This window comes from Drosophila suzukii, chromosome 3 (assembly GCF_043229965.1).
Source record: "Drosophila suzukii chromosome 3, CBGP_Dsuzu_IsoJpt1.0, whole genome shotgun sequence".
Classification (NCBI taxonomy): Eukaryota; Metazoa; Arthropoda; class Insecta; order Diptera; family Drosophilidae; genus Drosophila; species Drosophila suzukii.
In genome coordinates, this window is record NC_092082.1 from 52,835,073 (window position 1) to 52,853,105 (window position 18,033).

At 40.3% G+C, this 18,033-nt stretch overlaps 2 long non-coding RNA genes across 4 annotated transcripts; one reads left to right on the plus strand and one right to left on the minus strand.

The window, feature by feature from the left end:
- Window positions 1-8,318: 8,318 nt before the first annotated feature.
- LOC139353057 (uncharacterized) lies at window positions 8,319-12,771 on the minus strand. 2 transcript variants are annotated; one of them, XR_011604182.1, is made up of 3 exons: window positions 12,192-12,771; window positions 11,300-12,107; window positions 8,319-11,232 (listed from the first exon to the last, which is right to left on the minus strand). It is a non-coding gene; the product is annotated as an uncharacterized lncRNA (long non-coding RNA). The 2 variants fall into 2 exon arrangements; XR_011604183.1 differs by having other exon boundaries at window positions 8,319-11,037; window positions 11,088-12,107.
- A 273-nt stretch (window positions 12,772-13,044) lies between these two features.
- LOC139353058 (uncharacterized) lies at window positions 13,045-16,305 on the plus strand. 2 transcript variants are annotated; one of them, XR_011604185.1, is made up of 4 exons: window positions 13,045-13,173; window positions 15,781-15,951; window positions 16,018-16,107; window positions 16,162-16,305. It is a non-coding gene; the product is annotated as an uncharacterized lncRNA (long non-coding RNA). The 2 variants fall into 2 exon arrangements; XR_011604184.1 differs by having other exon boundaries at window positions 13,050-13,173; window positions 15,742-15,951; window positions 16,162-16,299.
- The last annotated feature ends 1,728 nt before the right edge of the window (window positions 16,306-18,033 follow it).

The window sequence follows — 18,033 nt, forward strand, 5'->3', positions numbered from 1 at the left end:
CTACGTTAACGAGAATTGGACCGAAGAAATCCACTCCAGTGTATGTAAAGGGCCTCTCAAAGCTGGCGACTCTAGCTTACGGTAGTGGTGCCATCTGAGGTGGTTCCGGGATCGCCGTATTATTTTTGCATCTTTGGCACGCCTTCCGTACGGATTTGTAAACAACACGTAACTGGGGAATACAATATACGCTGCGGATTAGATTAATTGTTCCCTCGTGAAGCATGTGATGGTTTGTTTCGTGAAATTCCTTTACTACAAGTTGAGTGATGTGGTGGCGCTTTGGCAAGACAATTTGGTCTCGGCTTTGATTTATTGTGTCTGAACGGCCTTGAGTACGCATTATTCCATCACTATCTATGTAAATATTCAGTCCAATCAATACGCTGGGCTTACTTAGTCTCGAGTTCCGATTTGCAATTATATTGTTGTGCTTTCCTGAAGAGTAGGTTTTTGGCCGACGTCAGTTGTTCGAGCGTAAGAATTTTTTGGAGTTTCTCAGGAAAGTGGCTTGAGGTGAGCCACCTTACTTTTTGCTGCGATCAGTGAGACGGTGATATCATCCTCTTTTCCTATCCGAAAGTAACACACGGCGGCATATCCGTACTCTCTGGCCTCCACGAAAGTATGTAGTTCAAAAAAATCTGCCATACAAAGTAAGGGCGAGTAATGGCGCGGTACTTGAATAGTTGTAGCTTGGGGAAGCAAGTCTTTCCATTTCGTCCAAAAAATCAGCTGAGGTCCTGGTAAGATGTCGTCCCAGCCTATGCCTGTGCGCCAAATTTCCTGAAGGAGCATTTTGAGGCCAATAGTGTAGCAGGATAATCTTAATGGATTAAATATGGACATCAACACTTGCAGTACCTCGCGTTTGGTAGGCAAGGCTTCTTCCGAAAGGACGTTTCTTTTCATTCGTGCAAATCTGAAAACATATTTAAACATGTCAGTTGCTGGTTCCCAAAACATACCGAGGACTTTTTCTGGATCTCCGAGTTCCTTTGGCGACTGTAGATCGAGGGAAACACCCTGTAAATGTTTCAAGACTTCGGGTGAATTGGAAGCCCAGTTCCTTATATTAAGTGTAACCTCGATTGCTTCAGTTTCGTCGCCTAGGCTATCTATGTAGTCGTCGACGTAGTGTGCCTTGGTAATGGCTTCGAACGCACGCGGGCTTTGCAGCTTGTATTCCTCCGCGTTCTTGTCACGAACATAATGAGCAATGCATGGCGCACAGGATATTCCGAATGCCATAGATCTCATTACAAAGGTTCTGATTGCTTGCGTTTCGTTGTTATACCATACAAAACGTTGAGCGTGCGCATCTGATTCCAGGATTCGAGCTTGGTGGAACATTTCAGCAATGTCGCCACAAACAGCTATCTTACCAACTCGAAACGCCATTAATACTTCGGTAAGTGGATGTAGTAAATCGGGGCCGGTATACATGAAGTCGTTGAGTGACTTCGCCTTTTGAGGTTTATTTGGATTGTGGGTTATAAATATTGGAAGGTACCACACGCGTTCGGGCTGTTCAAGGAGTTCGGCACTGGACAGTTCAGATGCATACCCTTTTTCGAGTAGATTTTTTATTTGCATCTCAATTTTGCCAAAAAGTTCAGGTTCTCGGTTTATCTTAGCCTTTAGACAGTTTAGCCGTTTCATTGCGTTGTTGTTGCTTTCCGGATAATGTCCTGATAATGATAATGATAATGTCCTTCATTCTTTGAACAAGTTTTATCCAATATTTCCAGGGCCTTCTCGTCATTCACGGAACGAAACGTCTTCGGAATAACAGTTTCAACGCAAAAACTTTCTTTAATGCTCTTTTCAATCTCGTCCCAGTTGCACTGGCAGTGGTGCATGGAAAATGCAGTTTTGGAGCTTGTGGAGCCTTGCAGTCCCCAGCCGAGAATACACTTTGAGGCAATGGGATCATTCCATTTTCCTTCTCTGAGCCTTCGTGGTACAGCGAGCTTCCAGTTGTTGGTTCCAATAAGAATCATTGGTTCGGCATTTGAATAAGATTGTAGGGGTATTTCATCTAGATGTGGAAACTTGATGCGCAATTCATGTACGTTCACCGTCTGTTTTGGCAAGCCTAGGTTTTTCACAGTGTGGACATTATGTAGCCAATATGTTTTAGTGGCGCCTGCCCCGGCGACTCGAATATTGTAGCGTACGGAATTGCCCTCTCTTCTGGTGGTTTGATTGGTCCACTGCATACAGATCGCTTCCTTCGTCCAGGAAAGCAAAGGTGTCAACTTGAATATTGTCACCTTGGACATGTATTGGCACGATACGAAAATATTGTTCAACTTCTGCTGACTTGACTTGGTGAGACGTGACAACGTTGATATTGGGCTTGCCTTTGTGAAGTAAGGGATGATGCCTTGACACACATCCTCCAACACCGCATGCATTAGTAAAAGAGCATCTACGGCCATGAACTTTCAGGCACTTAAAACAGAGCCTTTTGTAGCGAACAACTTTTTGCCTTCATTCGTAAATGAGATTTTTGAATTGTTCACATTGAGCGACTTGATGCTGTGCGCTTTGGCATACGAAGCAAGGTGAGTTCTCGGATCGGTAGGAATTGTGTGGGTGCTCCTCCGATTCCGCATGTTGCGGCTGTCCATCATTGTAGCTGGTATGAGTATGTACATTATTCGTCCTTGAGTATGAGGTTGAAACGACTGTGGAGGCTGCTTCTGCGATCTTATACAACCAGTCGGTAAATACTTTTACATTTGCTATGGATCCATCTTTTGGGTGCATTGCCCAGTTCAGCTTATATTGATTTGGAAGTTTGTCAACCAACTCGCGAACAAGCATAGGGTTGTTTATATGTGCATCTAGTTGACAGGCCTCCATGGTAGCACAGATGTTGCGAACAGCAAGGGCGTAGTCGATAAGTGAATCCAGCCTGTCCTTGTTTATTGAAATTCGTTTAGCTTTCTCAATTAGGCGATCCAGAATTTGATCTGGACGACCAAAGAATGTTTTTAATGTGCTTATAAAGTCGGGAACCATGGTTGGCAACAAAAGCTTGTCTCGGACTAGATCGTACGCTTTCCCTTTAAGACATTTTTGAAATCGAAACATATTTTCGACATTTGAAGAGCCGGCAGCAGAAGTGCTGTTTTCAAAGGCGCTTAAAAAGGTGGGCCACTCGTCTGGGTTTCCGTTAAATGTAGGTAAATCAGCTGGTAGTATTTGTCGAGCTAATAATTGAACGCTGCTGGGGCCCATTGTCGTGGGTGTCCATGTCATGTTGGGATCATGTTGGCGCGACAAAATATTATATTTCTGCTCAGCTTCTCGTTTTTCCTCTAGCATCTGTAACATAAGAACGTTAGTTGACGTGTTTATACCGGGTGTTTCTTGTAAACTCATTTTCGGCTCTTTTTGCAATCTCTGCGCGGCTGTGCAGTTGTATTGGTCTTCACGATGTCGGTATCACCCTTCTCGCAAGGAGGGCAGGTCCAGCCTTTAAGGTTATTTGCGCTTTCTTCACGCACACAAGAGAAATGGTACCAGGTCTTGCAATTATCGATCTTTTTTGCAAGCACCGCATACCGAGGTATCATCTCGTGGAAGCATTATTAATTGTTCGCGAAATTGATTTCGGTTGTGAGCTTCTCTGCCTGTTGGGGGAAAATTTATTTGCTTTCGCAAGCTGTGCCCCTACTCACAGCCTTAGTTGGCAAAAGGCAAACCGTGGAATCAGAATATAGTTTTGTTCTTTTTGGTTTTTTTTACCACGAAACACTAACACCAATACGCGGAGTGTCTTCGCAAGAATCTATTTGTCAGTTTCTGTCTTCGGTTGGTGTGTATACACTGATTATAAATGTCGCAGTTAATTTAAAGTTCGTGTCACGTTTATTGTTAATGTACGGGACTGCGGAACTTTATTGTTCTTAGGACGCAGTCGAGCACCAATTAATAGTTAACCCGCTGTTGGAACTAGATTAGGTTTAATATTGTTACTACGGAACTTTATTGTTCAGCCGCAGCAACTTGTGGTGTTTTGTTTTTTTGTACTCTCGTATATTTAGATTTTTTAAAGAATGTTACAGCCGACCCCTTAATGAAAGCTTCTAACAGCACTGCCTTATACTCCGATATTTTTATTAGTTAAAACAAATTACAAAATCAAGATAAAATCAAGAGCTTTAAAAAATCTTCCTCTCCTATTGAGGATCGCACTGTAACTGTATGGTCTTTCGATTGTCGGCGAGATGTTGATTGGTGTCGGATCCAACCGATGAATTTATGTAAATTAATCGACGTTTCAAAATGTACTGGGCCGGTAACAGGTCTAGTCATGAATAACTTGCGACGGCACAAGAGGCGCATTCATGGTCGGTATCGATAGTCGATGAAACATCGATCACGCAGGGTTAGTGTGACCAGACGGAGGAACCGTGGAAAGGAGTAGGACGCAGCAATGAGCAGCGAGCTGGGGATCGATAGCCCATGAGTATCGATGTCCCAGTGGAAACATGGGAAATATCGGCGCGGGAGATTTCAAGTTGCTACGAGGAGGATATCCAGCGCTGTAGAAACTCAATGGAGTTAAGAGCGTCGAGGGAGCATCTGGGGAACAACGAGGGAGGAATCGGAGGGAGCATCACAAGGACTCGATATATAAGATGTGCAAGGAAACGCCGGAGAGTAGGAACGAGTTTTATATGTTTCCCGAAGAAAGGGGGGAATGTGACGAGTTGAATAACTTCTCACAAATCTAAGCAGCAGCAGATGGCTGGCCGCTTACCAGATACGCGGGGAATTCGCGTAGTAACGGCGCGGCGAGGAGAGAATGGAAAACAAGAGAGTTTGGAGAACAAGGATGGAGAACGAGAGTGCCATGCGGACTCCGGACCGGGAGAAGAAGTGCCACATCTCGGCAGTGGAGCGGCACACAGACGTGCCACAAGCATCACGGGAACCAGCGGGACGGCGGCAGTGGGCAGAACATCTTTTGGAAGCTGTGCGTAAACAACAAGTGGGTCAACCAGGAGTCACGGACTTTGGACCCGGAGTGGAGAGATTCAGCGGGCCGTGCGCAAAAGGGATATAACGGTTCCCGGAGGCCCTATATTAGGCCGCAGAGCGCTGGCAGCTGGATCAGTCGATCACGAGGAGGCAAACCATCAAGATCAGTTAAAATACCAAAGTGAGTAGTCAGTCAAGCAAGTAATATACGAGGGAGCCACAACAAGACAAGTCGTCGGAAGCAGCGCCATGGGAAGCATACAAGTAGCAAAATCACCACATCGAGACGTTCGGAATTGGGACTTCAGGAATCTCCGAACTGAGACACAAGTGGCTGTGATTACCGGCGAAGTTCCCGAACAGCAACCGCCCAAATCCCCGAGTGCCAGAACGCCAAGCTACTAGTCAAGAAGGGCGAGAGAACGACCTGTTGAAGCAATCAATAGGCGTTGTCCTGGAGAAGCCCAGCGGCAAAACAGGAGACATCCAGCAGACATCACCGGCAGCCACGTTACCATCTCCGCGCGGGGCTCATTTGAGAGCGCAGGAGCGTCGCGAACGTCAAGCAGTCACCCTACCGCCAGCCAGCTTCCTGGCGATAGCCTTGACTGTCAGCGCGATCTGAGCAAGAACTTAGCGGGACCGTCCGGGACAGGTATTGCCTCGAAAGCACACAAGGCTGAACTCTCTGCGAGTCCAAAGCGCGACAAGTGACCCCGAGGCAGCGCGTCGGCAAGCGAGCTAATGCGTCCCGAGACACAGGAGCCAGGACGAGGAGCACTAGCAGCCGGTGGAACCAGAGCAAGGAGATACCGAGGCCAGCCCAACCACACACCCGCTGTACTAATACCACGAGAATAAATCCCACTGTTACTATTAGAACCCTGTGTTTTCTCACTGATCTACAGGGCAGTCACATCATAAAAATTTTTTGGGAAATCAGTTCGTTACAGTATATATAATTAAATGTTTGCACTATAAGTTTATTATAAAACAAAACTTTATTTAACTATACCCGTTACTCGTAGAGTAAAAGGGTATACTAGATTTGTCGGAAAGTATGTAACAGGCAGAAGGAAGCGTTTCCGACTTCATAAAGTATATATATTCTTGATCAGGATCACAAGCCGGGTCGATCTAGCCATGTCCGTCTGTCCGTCTGTCTGTCCGTCCGGATGAACGCTGAGATCTCGGAAACTGTAAGTGCTAGGCTATTGGGATTTTGCATGCAGAATCCCGAGTTTCTTACGCAGGGCAAGTTTGTTTCAGCAGCGTCCCACGCCCACTTTACCGCCCACAAACCGCACACAAACTTCAAAAAATCGTAAGTTTGAACGCGGATATCTCGGAAACTATCAAAGATACCCTTGTACATAACAAATTTAAACTGAAATGAATTAGTCTCGTCAATACCTATCGATTGACCAAAAAAAAGTTTGCCGCGCCCACTATAACGAGGTTGGTTTAAGGTTGGAAGAACACCAACTTTCTATTGACAAATCTCTAACTGAACTCGCTCTCTAACTCCTACTTGATCAGTCGATCACGAGGAGGCAAACCATCAAGATCAGTTAAAATACCAAAGTGAGTAGTCAGTCAAGCAAGTAATATACGAGGGAGCCACAACAAGACAAGTCGTCGGAAGCAGCGCCATGGGAAGCATACAAGTAGCAAAATCACCACATCGAGACGTTCGGAATTGGGACATCAGGAATCTCCGAACTGATACACAAGTGGCTGTGATTACCGGCGAAGTTCCCGAACAGCAACCGCCCAAATCCCCGAGTGCCAGAACGCCAAGCTACTAGTCAAGAAGGGCGAGAGAACGACCTGTTGAAGCAATCAATAGGCGTTGTCCTGGAGAAGCCCAGCGGCAAAACAGGAGACATCCAGCAGACATCACCGGCAGCCACGTTACCATCTCCGCGCGGGGCTCATTTGAGAGCGCAGGAGCGTCGCGAACGTCAAGCAGTCACCCTACCGCCAGCCAGCTTCCTGGCGATAGCCTTGACTGTCAGCGCGATCTGAGCAAGAACCTAGCGGGACCGTCCGGGACAGGTATTGCCTCGAAAGCACACAAGGCTGAACTCTCTGCGAGTCCAAAGCGCGACAAGTGACCCCGAGGCAGCGCGTCGGCAAGCGAGCTAATGCGTCCCGAGACACAGGAGCCAGGACGAGGAGCACTAGCAGCCGGTGGAACCAGAGCAAGGAGATACCGAGGCCAGCCCAACCACACACCCGCTGTACTAATACCACGAGAATAAATCCCACTGTTACTATTAGAACCCTGTGTTTTCTCACTGATCTACAGGGCAGTCACATCATAAAAATTTTTTGGGAAATCAGTTCGTTACAGTATATATAATTAAATGTTTGCACTATAAGTTTATTATAAAACAAAACTTTATTTAACTATACCCGTTACTCGTAGAGTAAAAGGGTATACTAGATTTGTCGGAAAGTATGTAACAGGCAGAAGGAAGCGTTTCCGACTTCATAAAGTATATATATTCTTGATCAGGATCACAAGCCGGGTCGATCTAGCCATGTCCGTCTGTCCGTCTGTCTGTCCGTCCGGATGAACGCTGAGATCTCGGAAACTGTAAGTGCTAGGCTATTGGGATTTTGCATGCAGAATCCCGAGTTTCTTACGCAGGGCAAGTTTGTTTCAGCAGCGTCCCACGCCCACTTTACCGCCCACAAACCGCACACAAACTTCAAAAAATCGTAAGTTTGAACGCGGATATCTCGGAAACTATCAAAGATACCCTTGTACATAACAAATTTAAACTGAAATGAATTAGTCTCGTCAATACCTATCGATTGACCCAAAAAAAGTTTGCCGCGCCCACTATAACGAGGTTGGTTTAAGGTTGGAAGAACACCAACTTTCTATTGACAAATCTCTAACTGAACTCGCTCTCTAACTCCTACTTCATTTACGATCACACCTCGGCTTTGAGCTTAAGAGCTTTTTGTAAGTGGGACTTATTGTTATTGAGTTACTCTCTGAATTTGGACGTTGGACTCTAGACTTGGGTCCCGAAATCTGAGCATCCTGAACTGTGGGAACGTGCCGATAGTCAGATGGGCTAAGAGTTTCAGTAGTGGAATAATCTTATTCTTTGTAGTGTGACCGAAGTTTTCAAAGTTCAACCGCAATACATGTAGCATGGCCTTACTGACAAGCAGCTGGGTGTTGTTGCCGAACGTAAAACAAATCAATTGGAGAAATTTAAAAAGGAGGAGTCTGCTGGTACACAAAGCAATTAAATTTAAAATAAATAAATAGAATGTTCAACGAATGTTTTTATTTAAGTAAATTAGAAGATTAAAGCTTCCTTCTCGTCCCATCGATGCTTCGCCATCTTTCCCGAGCCACCGCAGCCCAGCTCCGAGTCCCAATAGGCATATTGGACCTTGAGAAAGTGGGAGCCGGAATGGGAAAGGGGTTGATCCGCTGCAGGAAGTGTCCCAGCATCCTGGCAGTGGCTGGCTATGGCTTCTCCAACTGTTCTTTAGCGGAGGCCCTTATTTCCTCCTCCCTATAGATGCCAGCGGGTCCTCCAGCTCAGCTTAAGCTGTCAAGTAGCTGGTGGTGGTGGTGTACGGAGTCCTAATGGAGAAGTCGTCGGAGATCATATTACTGGTGGTTCTGCTAAAAAGATACTTCTATTAGTACAACGCAACCAAATTCTTTTGGCCCGGCAGGATGTCTATGTAGAGAGCGAAGTCCCACTTGGCATGTTCCTTTGTGGTGGATTTGTAGTGGATCTCCTCCACCACTTCATTATTGCTTCCTGTCAGTGAAATCCCACAATAAGGGGCAAGAGCTTGGACTAGGCGTCCAATTTCATCTGCACTAACCTCCTGCAGTCGATTTTGTGGCTTTCATTCCATTTTTAATTTTAAGTTTCCACATCGCCTTTGCCCGAACACCGCCAAAGATTAAATTTCTTATTATTTGGGCCGCGGCTAACGGCGTTCATCGAAATTCACTCGCTAAGTCTGGTATTTTTTCTGGTATTTCCTTAGCTCATCTGAGTACCGCGCTGAAAAACAGACCCGACGAAAAACGTTAGCCGCGTATTTGCCTCTCGCTCACTCGTCCGGCTAGCTCGCGGCTTTCGTCGATGTGAGTACTAGGCTTTAGTCTATAAACTGTGGTTTTTTGTTTCATGGTAATTTTCCTCTGACTTGCTTATAGTTTGTTAATTTTCCAATGGCTTGTTTACAATTAAATTTGGGTTCTTATTTCTTTGAGGGTGACTGCATAATGTAAGTATATAGTGTGGGTGTGTGGAGATGTACATAGGGGTTCGTCGTGCTATGGATATCTCACTCCCCCATCCGTTGAATTTGGCCTTTCCTCAGGCGGATAGTCTTCGGTATAACATTACATTTTCTTCTATGCAAATCTGATTGGGTAGATCGTTTACAATTTCTGTATTCTTTGGTGTTTCTTCTTTTGGATTTACATATTTTACAAAAAGTTTCCTTGGTATGCTCTTAAATTTATATCAAAAATACAATAAAATGCTTATATTAATGATTACAAAAGTTGTTAAAGTAATTGTTTGCAATACAATTTTATATTTTGTATGTGATTCTATTATTTCTTTTGTTTGAATATAAAATAATGGTTCGAATTTTGTTATATTATTATTTACGTAAACACTCTGTGTGTAATCTAAGATTGAATTTGAAAGAGTGAATTCGTCTAATTGTATTGAACAATTAAGGATTTTAACGAGGTTACTTCCGACTATAGAAATTTCTTTATTAAAGCAATGTTGATTCAACAATGTTTTAGGGATATTCCATGTCAATAAAATATTGGGTTCAACATAATAAATTTGGAAATTTTTATAAGTTTTAGTATACTTGCATTCAGTGTTTTCCTGTCTAATTATTCCATTTATACACTCACCAATTACAATTTTTCCTGTTTCCTTATTAAATATTATATCTTCGTATAGGAAGTATTTATCAAGTATATTTTCCATTAAAACATTATTATTTTCATCGGGATACGGAATAATTTTAAAAAGATTTGACTATCTTTAAAGGAATATGGGAAATAATCAAAATTTTATTTGTCTGCTTTAAGCCAATTTTCAACAATTTCTCAGGGATCATTTTTCAAATAATCGTGTTTTAATAATTTTGGATAAAATAGCCCCAATCTTGTCATTTGCATTCCTAATTCGATATCTTCTACATATTCCGTAAAGTGTTGCAAGTTAAGTAATAAAACGCTAACTTGTTGCTCTCTTTCTCCTTTTTCTTTTAATTTGTTAATAATTTCGATTCTGTTATTTATATTTAAATCAGTATTTTGAACTCTGGTATCTACCAAATTATTGATTTTCTGTTCCATTTCGTCTTTATCATCTTGATCTAAAGTTCTGAACAGATATTTGTAAGCTGTTCCTACGATATTGAATAGACTTCTTTTACTACGTTTTGCTGTTGTAATTCCGTTGATTTCTTTCTAAAGCCTAGTACTCAGATCGGCAAAGAGTTTCACTAGACGAAAAATCTTATTCTTTATAGTGTGACCGAAGTTTTCAAAGTTCACCCGCAATGCATATAGCATGGTCTTACTGTCAAGCAGCTGGGTTTGTTGTCAAACGGAAAACAAATCAATTGGAAAAATTTAAAAAGGAGGAGTCTGCTGGTATTTAAAGAAATTTAAGTAAAAATAAATGGAATGTTCAACGAATGTTTTCACTTATGTAAATTAGTAGTTTAAAGATTCCTTCTCGTCCCACGGATGCTTCGCCATCTTTCCCGACACCGCAGTCCAGCTCCGAGTCCCAATAGGCATATTGGACCTTGAGGAAGTGGGAGAACGGGGTTGATCTGCTGATGCTGCAGGAAATCGCCCAGCATCCTGGCAGTGTATGGCTATGGCTTCTCCAATTGTTCCTTAACGGGCGCCCTATTTTCCTCCTCCCTACAGAAGCCAGCGGGTCCTCCAGCTCCGCTTAAGCTGCCAAGTAGCTGGTGGTGGTGGTGTCCGTATTACTGGTGGTTCTGCTTAAAAGATACTTCTATTAGTACAACTTCTTTTGACCAGATCTTACCTTCTTTGCGAGGACGCGCCCGGCAGGATGTCCATGTAGAGATCGAAGTCCCACTCGGCATGTTCCTACCCACTGGGATTCTCTAGTGGATCTCCTTCAGCACTTCAACTGTTCCGCGAATTTGCCCCTTTTGTGGAATTGCTTTCTGTCGGTGAAATCCCACAATAAAGGGCATAAGGTTGGATTTGGCGTCCTATTTCATCTGCACTGACCTCCTGCATCCGATTTTGGGGTTTTCCGTTCATTTTTAATTTTTAGTTTCCACATCGCCTTTGAGCGAACACCGCCAAAGATTAAATTTCTTATTCTTTGGGCCGCGGCTAACGGCGCGAATCGAAAATTCACTCGCGAAATCTGGAATTTTTTCTGGTATTTCCTTAGTTCATCTGAGTACCGCTCTGAAAAACAGATCCCGACGAAAAGCGTTAGCCGCGTATTTCCCTCTCGCTCACTCCTATGGTTAGCTCGCGGTTTTCGTCGATCTGACTACTAGGCCTTAAGTTTTTCTACTAAATATCGGAAAACATCATTAAATTCATCGGCTTCGTTTAAAAGATTTTCAAATGTTTGCTCGGTTTTTGTTATATTTACACAAGTATTCATAATTAGTTGGGATTTCTATTGATACTGTTATAAATACAAGATATCCATTTAGAACCTTAGTGTGATTTATTTCAGTGCTTTATCCAATTGTCAGTTGAATTACAGTTGCTAACATTATAGAGAAAATTATTGTTTTCACCGAGTTGTTCCTGAACAATCTTTCTTCCTCTATTCGTTTCTTCAAAATGTTTTTCATCTATTTTCTTCAAGGTTCCTGTCTTTTTAAATGGATTTGTGATCTTAGATTTCACTTAAGGTGCTTGTTTGTACTTTGGGTCTACTTCATAATTCTGACGTTTATCGTTTAATTTTTCAATTCTATTTATTTTATTTTCTTGTGTGTCATAATCAGGAGTTCCTGCATACATAAATATGTCAGCTGGTATTTGATTTGTAGAATTATGTTTTGTTTTGTGACTGTAAATGTAAAGAATTAATTCGAACTTAGTATTTCTCTTTTTAATGTCTGATTCATTACCGTTTTTACTTGTTGTTACTTACAATTGTGTAAGGCTACGCACATAAATGCTAAATCTTTATCTGCTTTGATTTCCTGTGGTTTTCCCATTTCATTGAATACTTTCATAATAGCTCTTTTGGCTTTTAACCAATCTCTACATGTGACTTCTCCTAGAGTAGCACATTTTGAGTATACGTCGATACATGATAAAAATTGTTGGTTACCCACCATATAAAAACCCATGACAAATTGTTCTCTTATACTTTGAATTTCTGCAGTAAGTTCAAATGTCAGTTTGGTATTTCTGTGTTCTGTTTTAGAAATGTTACAAATTACACATTCATTTATTATATTTTGAATTAATTTTTGGTAATCAGGGAAATAATATTTTTCTCTAAAACCATTTAGTAGTTTTTTCGATTCACCGTTGTAAAAGCTCCTTATGACTTTTCAAAATTTTTTCTTTAAAGTCTGTAAATGTCAACATGTCTTGAAGTCTGGACGTATATCTTACTAATTTTGTTAAATGATTTGCATTTATAATTTCTACATAAGCTTTTTGGAATGTAAGAAAATCTGAGTCATTATGGAAATAAAACGCGCTCTTTTTAGTGCATAAATATTCTATAAGTATTTCTTTGGCTGAGGTCTCCGTCATTTCTTTATAAATAATTTTAATTTTTAATTTGTGAAAGTAGTGTGTTACTTCAGTTGTATCTTCATTTCCTTTAATTAGTTCGATTTAATTAGTTAGATGGTCTCTCAGTTATAGAAATATAATTTTGGTTGTCCTCTTGAGCACTGTTCATTTTTGCATCTGCATTACTGGCTGTTTCTTCTGGTATTTTTTCTTCAAAATTATCTGTAAACATAGTTTCTTCTATTTTGGTTCTGGATAATGTGTCGGTTACATAATTTTCTTTTCCTGGCGTATATTTAATTTGATAATCATATTCGTTTAATTTTATTTTCCACTTCGTAGTTTCATATTTGGTTCTTTAATGTTGTTTAGCCAAACTAAAGGTTTGTGATCGCTTAGTGTTTCAAAAGACCTGCTGAATAAATGTTACCGAAAATATTTGGTGGCCCATACGATAGCTAAAAGTTCTTTTTCTATGGTAGCATAATTTGTTTCATCTTCATTAAGAGTTCTGCCAGCATAACAAACTTGTTTATGATTTTATAATAACACTGCTGCTATCGCCATGTTACTTGCGTCCGTTGTTAAAGAGAATGGTTTACTAAAGTCGGGGTGAATTAAAATAGGGTCGGATGTAATCAAAACATTCATTTTTTCAAATGCTTCTGTGCAGGGTTTGTCTTTAGTATTAATTGTGGCAGCCTTCTTTAATTTTATTGTCATTGGTTTTACCATAATTGCAAAGTTCGGTATGAATTTCCGATAGAATCCGCGCAAATGTCCGTCTGTCTGTCCGTCCGGATGAACGCTGAGATCTCGGAAACTATGGGAGCTAGGCTATTGAGATTAAGCGTGCAGATTCCTGAGCTTCTTACGCAGCGCAAGTTTGTTTCAGCAGAGTGCCACGCCCACTCTAACGCCCAAAACTGTGGCTCCTACAGTTTTGATGCTAGAATAAAAATTTTAACTGAAATGTATTGTTCTCATCAATACCTATCGATTGATCCAAAAAAAACGACCACTCCAACGCCCATAACGCTTAAATCTGTATACCGCCGGTAGGTGGCGCATTTTAATCTCGCTTTGCTGCTTGCATATCTCTATTTAGCTGAGTAACGGGTATCTGATAGTCAAGGTACTCGACTATAGCGTTCTTCCTTGTTTTTGGAATACTTTTATCAATGATAGAATATGTTCTTCCAATGAAGTGGAAAAATTTTTATTATCATCTTGATATACTAAACAATCTTTAGAGATTAAATTTTCTAATAAATTGTTCATACATCTTTGAAAAGTAGCGGTGGCATTTTTAAGACCAAATGGCATTCAAGAATATTCGCAAAGACCATGTTTTGTTGAGAATGCTGTTTTGGCTACTGATTCTGGTTCCATTTGAATTTAATGGAATCCTTTGGCTAAATGAATAGTAGTGAAATATTGACATCTTCCCAATTTGTCTAATATTTCATCCATTCTGGGTATCGGGAATTTATCATTGACAGTGATCTCGTTTAAGTTTCTGTAATCTTATACAAGTCTAGTTAACGGTTTTCCTGATGCATCGCTCTTTTTTGGAACTATCCAAATTGGTAAACAATAGAGAGATTTTGATTTACGAATTATTCCCTATTCAATCATTTCATTTATTTGCTTGTTAAGTTTGAGGGTATTTGTATGGTTTCCTACCCTTCAGTTCTGCAGTAGGGACGCGGTGACATGGCTCAAGGCAAAAAGCTTTTTTTGTTTTTTTTTTGTGGCTAAAACGCTGTGCCGCTGTTGACGTCAGCAGAGCAGTCGGCGCAGCGTAGAAGACTGCCCACGAAAACGATCGTGCAACAAAGAGAGGCAGATATTCGGATATTTCCCTCTCTTTCTTGTCTTATAATCTGCCTGCACTCCGCGCTCGCAGAGACAAATTTCGGCTGGTCCGTTATTTTTTTTTGCGTCTCTCCGTTATGTTCGGCTAGCGACTAATATTTCGGCGGAAAAATTTTCGTGGAGCAGCGACATGTGAATGCCCTAATATTTTAGGAGCATTACTGTATATCGAAAAAAACAACTAATATTGTTTTATAAAAGTAAACTATTTGATTATAGTAAAATTTAGTATATTGAATTTACTTATAATGTTATGTTTACTTATTATACATTTTTATTACAATATAATTATACCCGTTACTCGTAGAGTAAAAGGGTATACTAGATTCGTCGGAAAGTATGTAACAGGCAGAAGGAAGCGTTTCCGACCCCATAAAGTATATATATTCTTGATCAGGATCACTAGCCGAGTCGATCTAGCCATGTCCGTCTGTCCGTCCGGATGAACGCTGAGATCTCGGAAACTATGGGAGCTAGGCTATTGAGATTTGGCGTGCAGATTCCTGAGCTTCTTACGCAGCGCAAGTTTGTTTCATCAATGTGCCACGCCCACTCTTACGCCCACAAACCGCCCAAAACTGTGGCTCCTACAGTTTTGATGCTAGAATAAAAACTTTTACATAAATGTAATCTTCTCATCAATACCTATCGAGTGACCCGAAAAAAAAATTGCCACGCCCACTCTAACGCCCACAGATCGCCCAAACCTGTGACGGCCACAGTTTTCATGCTAGATAAAAAATTTTAGCTGAAATGTATTGGTCTCGTCAATACCTATCGATTGATTCAAAAAAAATTTTGCCACGCCCACTCTAACGCCCATAACGCTTAAATCTGTCTACCGCCGGTAGGTCGCGTATTTAAATCTCGAATTGCTGCTTGCATATCTCCATTTCCCTTTGGTCCCTTTAGCTGAGTAACGGGTATCTGATAGTCGAGGTACTCGACTATAGCGTTCTTCCTTGTTTTTTAGTTAAGTTATAGAAATGTAGTCCGTTAAAATTGATTTAAGTATTTAAAACATTTAAGTATTAACATTTAAAAAAAAAATCGTATTGTATTATTTACTCAAGAAGTAAAAACTATATAGTCGGATATATAATTCACTTTAGAAAGGGTATAGGTGCAGTGGCACGCGCCAACAGCGAAGAGAAAACAAAAGAAATCTAGTAAAGGGGTGAGAAGACTTGGTGCATTCTGTTTGAGTGATTGAAAGGGAAGCATCCATTTTAATGGTGCGCAGCAGAGTTACATTAATCGTTTAGTTAATATAATAAAGTCAGGTAAGTGCTACATTAAGTTTAAGATCTTGTGCATTGATCTTAGTTTAAAGTACGTAAATTTTGAAGGTATTCAATGGGTTCCGTTAGCCGAAAGTGGATGACGAAATGTTTTGTGCCAATAAAAATCCTGCAAAGGGTTAAATACAGCTATAAAAGGTAAATATACAATTAAACAAATAAAACGCATTTTTGAAACATATGTTTTTTCAGGAGCGTTGGCCAAGGATTCAGAGGACCCGGACAAAGGTTTAATAACGGCGATGACTAACGTTAAAAATAAGCTTACGAAGCATAAAAACAGAAACAATAATTGTACAATTTTTGAAAATCTAAATAATACCATTTAATTAAAATGAATTAAAATGAAATTAAATATGTATGTATTTTAAATTTTATATTTTTATAATTGAAAACTCAAGGAAAAATTCTGATTTTCACAAGTGATTCACTTGGGACGTGTCCCTTGCAAGTGATTTCACAAGTGAAAACTCAAGGAAAAATTCTGATTTTTCCAAGTGATTCACTTGGGACGAGTCACCGGCACGTGACAGGCCATACGAAAAATGAGTATAAGGAAGAAGTGAAATCCCGTAGGACTTCGAAAAATTTTCATTTGAATTTTCACTTGTGAAAATGCGGACATCCCATACAATTTTCTATATGGAGCGTCACTTGTTCTTCACTTGTGCAAGAGGACATGTCCCACGGGATTCACAAGGTGATTCACAAGTGAAACTTTTTTTTTGGAACTGAAACCCTTCAGAAAATTGTATGGGATGTCCGCATTTTCACAAGTGAAAATTCAAATGAAAATTTTTCGAAGTCCCACGGGATTTCACTTGTTCCTTATACTCATTTTTCGTATGGCCTGTCACGTGCCGGTTACACGTCCCAAGTGAAATCACTTGTGAAAATCAAATTTTTTCCATGAGTTTTCACTTATGAAATCACTTGCAAGTGACACGTCCCAAGAGAAATCACTTGTGAAAATCACAATTTTTCCCATGAGTTTTTACTTATAGAATTTAAAATACATAAATTTGTATATACTTTTAAATATATTTTAATTAAATAATGTTATTTAGGTTTTCTGTTAAAGGACAAATATTGTTAGTAAGCCTAATTTTATGTTACGTTAATTTGCTTTTTACATTGGTCATCGCCTTCCTTAAACCTTTGTCCGGGTCCTCCGAATCCTTGGCCAACGCTCCTGATAAAAATTATGGTCATATGCTTAAAAAATGCGTTTTATTTGTTTATTTGCCTGTTTACCTTTTAGAGCTGTGTTTCACCCTTTGCAGGATTTTTATTGGCGCAAAACATTTCATCATCCACTTTCGGCTAACGGAACCCATTGAATACCTCAATACTTTAAACTAAGATCAATGCACAACATCTTTAACTTAATGTAACACTTACCTGATTTTATTATTTTCACTTTAAAAAACGAAACAAGTAAATCTCCTGCGCACAATTTAAATGGCTTGCTTCCCTTTCAATAACTCAAACAGAATGAACCAAGTATTCCTCTCACCCCTTTACATGATTTCTTTTAATTTCTCTTCGCTGTTGGCGCGTGCCACCTATACCCTTTCTAAAGCGAAAAATATCCTACTACATAATTATTGCTTTTTTGAGTAAAATATACAAAATGAATTCTTTAAAAATGGTATTATTAAAATGTTTTAAATATTTAAATAAATTTTAACGAACTTAATTTCTAAAACTTAAGTAAAAAATTATATTGTAATATTAATGTATATTACGTAAGCATAACATTAAAAGTAAATTCAATTTACTTAATTTTACTATAATCAAATAATTTACTTTTATAAAACAATATTAGTTGTTTTTTTTCGACATACAATAATGCTCCTAAAATATTAGGGCATTCACACGTCGCTGCGCCAAAACATTAGTCGCTAGCCGGACATTACGGAGAGACCCAAAAGAAAAAACGGACCTGCCGAAATTTGTCTCTGAGAGCGCCGAGTGCAGGCAGATTATAAGACAAAGAAAGAGAGGGAAGCTCCAAATATCTGCCTCTCTTTGTTGCACGATCGTTTTCGTAGGCACTCTTCT